Source organism: Tenrec ecaudatus, chromosome 13 (genome assembly GCF_050624435.1).
Source record: "Tenrec ecaudatus isolate mTenEca1 chromosome 13, mTenEca1.hap1, whole genome shotgun sequence".
Lineage (NCBI taxonomy): Eukaryota > Metazoa > Chordata > Mammalia > Afrosoricida > Tenrecidae > Tenrec > Tenrec ecaudatus.
Genome location: NC_134542.1, coordinates 125,669,082 through 125,679,502, shown reverse-complemented (window position 1 = coordinate 125,679,502; position 10,421 = coordinate 125,669,082). Strand labels below are relative to the sequence as shown.

The following is a 10,421-nucleotide window of genomic DNA, read 5'->3' as shown; positions in this document are numbered from 1 at the left end:
AATGAAAAATTTTAATGAACTGCTGCAGTCTAATATTTAATCATACAAACAATCCGTATTCATTATAATTTTCATGAGTGATAGAAATACAAAGTTTGTCACAAAGACTCAAAGGTTGAAAAATACAACTTTGTTGATTGGATTTCAAGGATTGCATGATAGATAGAATTCTTCATGACAAGTGATTTTTTAATCAGAAGCCTTACCACTCAAATACTCTATCTAATGAATATTCAAACAATCAGAGAACCATGAGATCAAATATGAGTATGTATGTGTTCACAGAAGCATCATTTAACTAGCATACCCTCCCTGACAGAAACCCTAAGAAGACAGCTCTCACATCATGGACTGGATCTTGAGAATTCTCTTCTTCGTGGTGACAGCTACAGGTAAAGAGGACACCAGTCTCAGGGAGAAGAAAGTGGTTGTAGCTACTCTAGATTGATTTTGTACACCTGTCTTCATTCAACAGGTAGTGACTCTGGGGTTCACCTTGTCCAGTCTGGTGCTGAAGTGCAGAAGTTGGGTGCTTCAATGAAGATCTCCTGCAGAACTTCTGGATACTCACTCACAAGTTAACTTATTGGCTGGGTGAGGCAGACCCCTGGACACAGATTTGAGTGGATGGCAGAGATCTCCACTAGTAATGGTGGAACAAGGTACCCACCAAAGTTCCAGGGCAGAGCTACCATGACCAGGGAAACCTCCAAAAATCCAGCCTACATGGAGCTGAACGGTCTGAGCTCTGAGGACACGGCCATGTATTACTGTATGAGGGACACCCAGTGAGATAACCCAATGAGATAACTCAGTGAGAAAGCTGTGCTGGGCTCACAGAAGACAGAGTCACTAAGGTATACAGGCTGCCAGATTTTCAGTTGGGTAAACAAGGGGACAAAAAGAAAAAAGCATGTATTCACTCAAGGTGTTTGAGATGGTCCCCAATGCATGTTCCCCAAAAGCAAAATTTAGGGATGTGGAAGAGGCACAAAGGTCCCATACTGATTTATTGATTTTCCCAGTGGGAAGATGAGCCTACGATCCAGTTGGAGCCAATGAACTAGGTAGCAAAGCAGTTCCTATATGCAAGGGTTTATTCCAAGTAAAATGTATATACATATGTTTGGTGAATCAATGGATTGTTGCAAACAAGTTCCCTAAGCAATACAGTTGTCTTAGTTTCCTTAGAAAGCCTTAAAACAAAAAAGAAAAGTAAGGTATGTGTTTTGTAGAGTGTGGAGGAGAAGCATTTTGAACTGAAGGCTATTATCATGTATTTTAAAAACTCAAGGGGATATCCCATGTCACTGGAACATTGGGTGTTCAATATAAAATTGTGGTTTTTAGATGAATCGAGTATTTTAAGGAAGGTCTGCAAGATCTCAAAGATGAATTAAAAGTGGAGAGGTCACATCAGAAGTTTATGGAGACTGGTGCGACTTGTTTTATTTTTGTTTATTTATTTCCTTATTATTGCCCAGGGTTTATATTGTGTTATTTCTGGGTGGGCATATGGTTATCATGGTGGCTAAGGATTAATCCTTGTAAGAAACCTGAAAATTGCATTGGTGAGAAAAATTTGAAGGATGATTGACTTTACATAACAACACAGAGTACATTGACATGCTTTGAGAGCAGCAAAGGTGGTCCTAAGAAATTTTATTGTAAGAGATTCTGCCATGTTGGTTGAGGCTGGAAACTGTCCAAATATCCATTATTAGGAGACTGGATAAAGAACCTCTGGTACATACACACAGTGGAATTCCATGCTTTTTTGAAAAACAGGGATGGAATTGGAAAACACCACATGATGTGAAGGGACTTGGAAACCATTATGCTGAGTGCAGTTAGTTGATCACAAAAGGACAAATATATTATGTGTCCACTACTGTACAATAAACACCAAGATGAAGGAAGGCTTTTACCCTCAGTCTGTTTAATATTCTGATCTGGTCTCCCACGCAACTAGATAGAAGCCTGCCAAGTGCTCATAGGACATAAATCTCCTCCTTTATATGTACTTATTAAAAACCTCTCTGACCGAAGACACTTCATCTCAGCTGGGGTCAGATTTCCAAGGAGGGCCTAGAAGACCATTTAGTTCCTGCCAGACGACATGTGCTAAGGTCACCCAGAATCAGTAGACACATCTACAACACTGGATTGAGACTATACTTGTGTAGTCTTGGTATCCAATCACAGTGGCCACCAAGTCAAGGGAGCAGAAAACATTATTGGCTAAATGTGTGTTAGAAACATCTGCGACTTAAATGGTCTTGAATATAAATTACATGACTTTGGCTATGGAGGATTCTCTTCCCAAGAGTCTGCTGGCGTTGGATCCTCCGCTCATTTGGTTAACTTTGCAGCGGTTCTCAACCTGTGGGTTACAACTTCTTTTTGGGGTTGAACGACCATTTCACAGGGTCGCTTAAGACCATCGGAATACACATTATGATTTACATTACTATTCATAACAATAGCAAAATTACAGTTATGATGTGGCAACGAAATAATTTTATGTTTGGGAGTCACCACAACATGAGGAACTGTATTAAAGGATCGTTGTATTGGGATGGTTGAGAACCACTGCTTTACAGGAACACATCGAGCAGTGGGAATTGCTTTAAATAGAAAGTACTATGGAACAAAAGATCCTGTTCCAGGCGATTCTGTTCCAGCAGCAGTACATCGCGCTATAACAGCTTGGGAAAAGACCATGAAAACGATGCATTTAAAATTAGAGCAACACAGTTTTCATCAGGGCCTGTCTTTGTGATCAGCGATAGCTATGACATTTGTAATGCATGTGAAAAAATATGGGGTGAAGATTTGAGACATGCAATAGTATCAAGAAGTACAGAAGTGCCACTAATAATCAGACTTGACTCTGGAAATCCTTTGACAATGTATTGAAGCTTTGGGATATTTTAGGTAAGAGAATCCCTGTTATAGAGAATTCAAAGGGTTACAAGGTTACAAGTTACTGCTACCTTATCTTAGAGTTATTTAAGAGAATGGAGTAGATATTAATATCTTGTAAGCAAATTGTAAAATGAGTGAAAGGAAAAAGGAGGCATTTTGTAAAATGAGTGAAGGAAAAGGAGGCATTCCTCTGTTTATGGTGGAACTTTGCTACAGAAGTCAACAAGAAATGTCTTAAATTTTTCCTTCAAGTGTAGTCATGTGGTAACTTGTATAACAAATGGTCTTGAAAGATCCAGATCCTAATCCTAACAAAAGATCAAAATGGACTGTTACATAAGACTGGCAGGGATTTATTTTAAAAACATTTTATTAGAGGCTCTTACAGATATTACAATGCATAGTTCTATTGGATCAAGCATAATTGTACAACTGCTGCCATCATCATTTTCAATACCTTTTATTTTCTTCTCGAACTCCTTGGTATCAGCTCCCACTTCTCCCCTCCCTGCCCTACTCTGGAACCCCTGAAACCCTCAATATATTATATGCTTTAACTTCCACCATCCCATGCATCCTATCTCCTGAAATTCTGATATTTGTTCCCTTTGTGTGAGGTTATACAGTCATCATTGCTATTAGGGATATACACCTTTCCCCCCAACCATCTTCCCGAAAACTCAGAGAATCATTACTTCCCTTACTGTTTCTGAGCAGCTTATCTATCTTGAATTTCATGCATCGAAAGATCTTTATTGTAACAATGTACATACGAGGTCTAGCAAGGAAGACTGTTGCACCTGAGGAAGGAAAAGGTCTTTGAAGAATGTGGTCATGATCTTCCTCATACTGTCTTCAAGAACGGGGAAGTGACAAAAAGCTATTCATCTGAGGAAGTAAGAAAAAAAATGCAAACCTGAATATTGTACTGGAAGCAACACTTCATTAGACTTTGTGTGTGTATGTGTGTATACATCTGTGTATGTGTGAACATATACATACAACTCTGTGTGCAATACCTAGGTAATATTTATCACATAGACATGTAGGGTTTCTTTTTTTTTTAAACATTTTATTAGGGGCTCATACGACTCATCACAATCCATACATATACATACATCAATTGTATAATGCACATCTGTACATTCTTTGCCCTAATCACTTTCAAAGCATTTGCTCTCCACTTACACCCTTTGCATCAGGTCCTCTTTTTATCCCTCTCTCCCTGCTACTCCCTCCCTCATGAACCCTTGATAATTCTTAAATTATTATTTTGTCATATCTGCCCTATCCGGTGTCTCCCTTCACTCCCTTTTATGTTGTCCATCCCCCAGGGAGGAGGTCAAATGTAGATACTTGTAATCGGTTCCCCTTTTCCAACCCACTCACCCTCTACTCTCCCAGTATCGCCCCTGACACCCCTGGTCCTGAAGGTATCATCCACCCTGGGTTCCCTGTGCCTCCAGGTCCTATCTGCACCAGTGTACATCCTCTACCCTATCCAGACTTGCAAGGTACAATTCGGATCATGGTAGTTTGGGCGTGTGTCGGGGCGGTGGGGGGGAGGAAGCATCCAGGATCTGGGGGAAAGCTGTATTCTTCATCGGTGCTACATTGCACCCTAACTGACTCATCTCCTCCCCTAGACCCCTCTGCTAGGGAATCTCCAGTAGATGACAAATGGGCATTTAGTCTCCACTCTGCACTTCCCCCTTCATTCACTATGCTAAGATTTTTTTTAATGATGCCTTATACCTGATCCCTTTGACACCCCGTGATCACACAGGCTGGTGTGTTTCTTCCATGTGGGCTTTGTTGCTTCTGAGCTAGATGGCTGCTTGTTCACCTTCAAGCCTTTAAGACCCCAGACACTGTCTCTTTTGAAAACCGGGCACCATCAGCTTTCTTCGCCACATTTGCTTATGCACCCGTTTGTCCTCGGCTATCATATCATGGCGGTGTGCAGCCAATTATATGCTTTTTTGTTCTTTGATGCCTGATAACTAATCCCTTCGGGACCACGTGCTCACACAGGTTGGTGTGTTTTTCCATGTGGGCTTTGTTGCTTCTGAGCTAGATGGCCGCTTGTTTATCTTCAAGCCTTTAAGACCCCAGACACTATCTCTTTTGATAGCCGGGCACCATCAGCTTTCTTCACCACATTTACTTGTTCACCGCATTGGCTTCAGCAGTTGTGTCAGGAGGGTGAGCATCATAGAATGCCAATTTAATAAAAGAAAGTATTCATTCATTCAGGGAGTGCTTGAGTAGAGGCCCAAGGTCCTTCTGCCACCTTAATTCTAAACCTATAAATATAGACACATAGATCTATTTCCCCATCCTCATATGTATATTTGCATGTACATGTCTTTGTCTAGACCTCTATAAATGCCCTTTGCCTCCTAGCTCTTTCCTCTATTTCCCTTGACTTTCCTCCTTCCCCAATATCATGCTCCGTCTCCACCTCGGTTACAGCTACACCTCTTCTTTATGTAACCTTACCCTTGATCATTCCCTACCAAGTCTGCCACTCGTCCCTCACTACCAATTTGGATCTCATGTTGTTCCCTTGTCCCTGGGTTAGTTAATACAACTTCCTTACCCCCCACCTCCCCCTATTCCAAGTCCCCACGAAACTGTTGATCCCATTGTTTTTCCTCCAGATAGTTCTTCCAGCCTGTCTTATTTAGACAGACCTGTGGAAATAATAACATGCACAAAAACAAGACAGAGGAAAACAAAGCAACAGTATACAACCAGACAACAACAACAAACTACTGACAAAGAACAAAAAAAAAAAAAAACGCATCAAGAAAGAAAAGCTTGTAGTTAGTTCAAGGATCATTTGTTGGCCTTTAGGAATGTTTTCCAGTCCAGTCTGTTGGGGCACGAAGCCCTGGTCCCAACGTCCAGTTTCAACATTCCCAGGGGCCTTGCCGTTCCATTCCATTGCTGTTCCGCTGCACGCCCCCACTGCTTTGCCTTTGTGTGGTGGGATCAGGTCCGGTGCAATTCGCACACTGTGTCTCCATTGCTGTCCCCTGTAGCACCATTGGTCACTGAGGGGCATCATGCCTCCTAGTGGGGCCAGCCATGTTGTCCTCTCTGTGAACTGACTGCTGTAATCATGAACATCATCCTCACGGCCTGGTGGGCCAGGCTGTACTCCACTCTCTCCTCCTCCCCCTTCATCTGCTCCCGCATGTGTGCTCTGATCAGATATGTCCCTCTCCTGGAGCTGCAGAATCAATGTCGTCCTTTGAAACAAATTTTTCTCGGGGGATGGGCAGGAATCCACTTAATTTTTGGTGCTGGGGCCAGCCTCCCAGACCTTTCCACTGGTTTCCTACTCCACGCCGGAATGTTGCAATCACACCTTGCGGCACTGGGTTAAAGTCTGGTCCCTCTTTCCCTGTGGAAATATAAATAATAGCCTCCCCTTGGGTTTAGTGCCCCATGCCCCCGCTCCCCCTTTTCTTCCGTACATTCTTCCTTTTATTTCCCTTTCCCCACCTCCTCCCCACTTGTCTATCATGCGCATCCCTGGTTTTGATCTGGTCTATGCCATACTACACAGTCCTCACCCCAAAAATGTTTGTATACAGTAGCTTTTTCCCTATGTCCCTTTTGCATTTTTTTAAAATACTTACCTCAGCGGGCTCATGTTGTACTTGTCCTTTTGTGCCTGACTTACTTCGCTTAGCATGATTTCCTCCAGTTCTTCCCATGCCGCTATGTGCCTCCTATGTTCATCACTACTTTTTAGTGATGCGTAGTACTCCATTGTATGTATATAACAGTTTTTTAATCCAGTCATCTGTTGATGGAAATTTGGATTGCTTCCAGCCACTTGCAATTGTGAACTGTGTCACAATGAACATTGGAGCACAGATGTCTGGTCTTGGTTTGTTTCTTGCCTCTTCTGGGTATATGCCCAGTAGGGGGATTGCTTGGTCATATGGTAACTCTATTTCCATCTGTTTAGATATTGCCAGATTGATTTCCATAGTGGCTGTACATACTTAGAGGCCCACCAGCAGTGGATGAGAGTTCCTGTCTCCCCACAGCCCCTCCAACACTTGTTGCTTTCTGATTTTTTGAATTGGGCTACATTTGAGGGTGTCAGGTGGTACCTCATTGTTGTTTTAATTTGCATTTCTCTTATGGCTAAAGATCGGGAACATTTTCTTTTTTGGAGGGGGGGGAACATTTTCTCATAAGTTTGTTGGCCATTCGGATTTCTGATCCTGTGAAACTTCTGTTCAAGTCCTTTGCCCACCTCTCAAGTGGGCTATTGGTTTTTTTCTTTTTGGAAGCTAGCAGAGTATTGTAGATTTTAGTAATAAGGCCTTTGTCTGATGTGTCATTGCTAAAGATGTTTTCCTAGTCTGTGGCGAATCTTTCGATGTACACAAGTGTTTTATCTTTAGTATATCCCATTTGTCAATTTGTGCCTCCTCTGTGTTTGTGTCCTTCCCTATTTCTGATAGCATGTGTATTCCCTGTGCCAAAGTTCTCAAGTTGGTCCCAATTCCCTCATTGATGGCCCTAATAGTTTGCGGTTTAACTACAAGGTCTGTGATCCACTTTGAGTTTATTCTTGTGCCTGGAGTGAGATAAGGGCCTTGCTTCATTTTTCTGTAGGTAAATATCAATTTTATCCAGCACCACTTTTTAAAGAGGGCATCTGCTTCCCATTTGATTTTTTGGGGGCCCTTATGACTTTATTTCTGTGTTTTCAGTTATTTTCCATTGGTCTGAGTATCTGTCATTGTACCAATACCATGCAGTTTTGAGAACTGTGGCTGTATAGTATGTGCCAAAGCCAGGTAAAGCAAGCCCTCCCACGGTGTCCTTCTTGAGAAGTTCTCTGCTAATTCTGGGCATCTTCCCTCTCCATATGAAGTTTAATTCTGGGCTTCTACCCTCTCCATATGAAGTTGGTAATCAGTTTTTCCATTTCTTTGAAGAAAGATGAGAGTAATTGTATTGGGATGGCATTAAACGTATATAGTGCTTTTGGCAGAAGTGACATCTTAACTATATTGAGTCTTCCAATCCAAGAGCATGGGATATTCTTCCATTTGTTGAGGTCGCTCTTGGTTTCTTGTAATAGTGTTCTATAGTTTTCCCTGTATAGATCTTTTATTTTTTCAGTCAGGTATATCCCAAAATATTTCTATTTATTTTGACTATTGTGAAGGGTACCATCTTTTTGATTGCTTCTTCTGTGGTCTTATCTAATGTGTATAACAGTCCGATGGACTTCTGTTTGTTGATCTTGTATCACACCACTCTGCCAAACTCCTCTATAGCTTCCAGTACTCCCCTTGTGGATCTTTTGAGATTTTCCATATATAAAATCATATCATCTGCAAATAACGATAATTTCACCTCTTCCTTCCCCAGACGAATACCGTTGGTGTCTCTTCTTTGCCTTATGCTGTTAGCTAAAACCTCCACCACGATATTAAATAGGAGTGGGGAAGAGGGCATCCTTGTCTGGTCCCCTTTTTTCAGTGGTTTTGTGTTAGTCTTTTCTCCATTGACTACCACGTTGGCTGTTGGTTTTTCATCTATAGCTTGTATTGTCTTTAGAAACTTTCCTTCTATTCCTATCTTCACAAGTGTCTTAAAAAGGAATTGGTGGTTGATGTTGTTGAATGCTTTTTCTGAGTCTATTGGTATTATCATATGGTTATAGCTTTTCATGTCAATGTGATTAATACTACTAATGGCCTTTTGTATGTTGAACCATCCCGGCATCCCTGGTATGAATCCCACTTGGTCATGTGAAGTATTTGTTTTATATACTTTTTGTATTCTGTTGGCTAGTATTTTGTTAAGGATTTTTGGATCCTTACTAGCTTCATTGAAGGAGTTTGCCGTCATTTTCTATGTTCTTGAAAAGTTTGTGTAGGATTGGTGTTAATTCTTCCCTAAATGCTTTGTAGAATTATCCACTGTAGCCATCTGGTCCAGGTGATTTTTTAGTTTATAATCCCTTGATAACCTTTTCTATTTCTTCTACTGCTATGGGTCTGTTGAGATTCTTGATTTTCACCAAGGATAGTCTAGGGAGGGATTGTTTTTCCAGGAATTTGTCCATGTCTTCCAAATTGTTGAATTCATTGGAGTACAATCCTTCATAGTACTGTGTAACTATCCTTTTGATTTCATTAGGGTCTGTTGTAATGACCCCTCTTTTATCCCTTATTCTTGCTATTGAGATTTGTTCCTTCCTTTCTTTGGTTAGGTTTGCCAATGGTCTATCGATCCTGTTTATCCTTTCAAAGAACCAGCTTTTAGCGACATTAATTTTTTCCATAGTTTTCTTATTTTCCCCCTCCTGGATTTCAGCCCTGATTTTTTTATAATTTCTTTTCTTTTGCTATTAGTAGGATTGTCCTGCTGACTCTGCTCTAGTTTTTGTAAATTTTGTGTCAGCATATCAATCATGAGTCTCTCTTCCTTTCTCAGGTGTGCATGTATTGCTATGAAACTTCCTCTGATGACTTCCATTGCTGTGTCCCATAAGTTTTGGTACGTCGTGTGCTCATTTTTGTTGGTTTCTAGAAATTTCCTGATTTCATCTCTGATCTGCACCAGAACGTACTCCTTTTGCAGTAGAGAGTTATTCATCCTCCAATTATTTGCTCTTATTTTCTTTGTCTTCCTTTTGTTGATTCCCAGTCTTATGGCACAGATAGAGAGGTTTGTATTATTTGAATGTGCTTAATTTTTTCCCTCATTTAAAAAATTTTATTTATTTATTTATTTTTTTTACAAACCCTTGTGTCGAAGGCTGACTTTCAATAGATCGCAGCAGGGGCACACGCGCGAATGTGCTTAAAATTATGTAGATTTGCCTTATGTCCCAGCATATGGTCTATCTTCGAATATGTGCCATGGGGACTTGAAAAGAATATGAAATGTTTTGTATTTGGATGGAAAGCTCTGTACATATCTATCAGGTAAAATTGTCTAATTTTGGTGTTTAGCTCTCTAGTCTCCTTGTTGAGTTTCTTTCCCTGTGGTCTATCTTGCTCAGTGAGTGGTGTGTTGAAGTCACCCACTACAATTGTCGAGTCTGTGATTTCTTTCCTAATCTTTTGGAGTGTTTGGTTGATGTATTCAGCTGTTCTCTCATTCGGGGAATATATGTTTACAATGCTTAGTGGTTCATTGTCTACAATTCCCTTGAGCATTATATAGTGCCCCTCCTTATCTCTTTTTATCGTTTGCACTTTGAGGTCAATTTTATCCGAGATTAGGATTGCAACCCTTGCTTTTTGTGTATTGCTGTTTGCTTGGTAGGCCCTTCTCCAGGCTTTGATTCTCAGCCTATTTTTGTCTGTAGCCTTGAGATGTGTCTCCTGTAGGCAGCAGATTGATGGCCTGTGTGTTCTAAGCCAATCTGCTAGTCTCAGTCTTTTAATGCCTGAGTTCAGGCCATTGATATTCAGGGTTATTATCTCCATCTGCGGACTCTG

The 10,421-nt window shown here is 40.9% G+C and overlaps 1 pseudogene; it reads left to right on the top strand.

Annotated features, from left to right (window-relative positions):
* The first annotated feature begins 346 nt into the window (after positions 1-346).
* Positions 347-3,268, top strand: LOC142424094 (nicotinamide phosphoribosyltransferase-like; annotated as a pseudogene).
* The last annotated feature ends 7,153 nt before the right edge of the window (positions 3,269-10,421 follow it).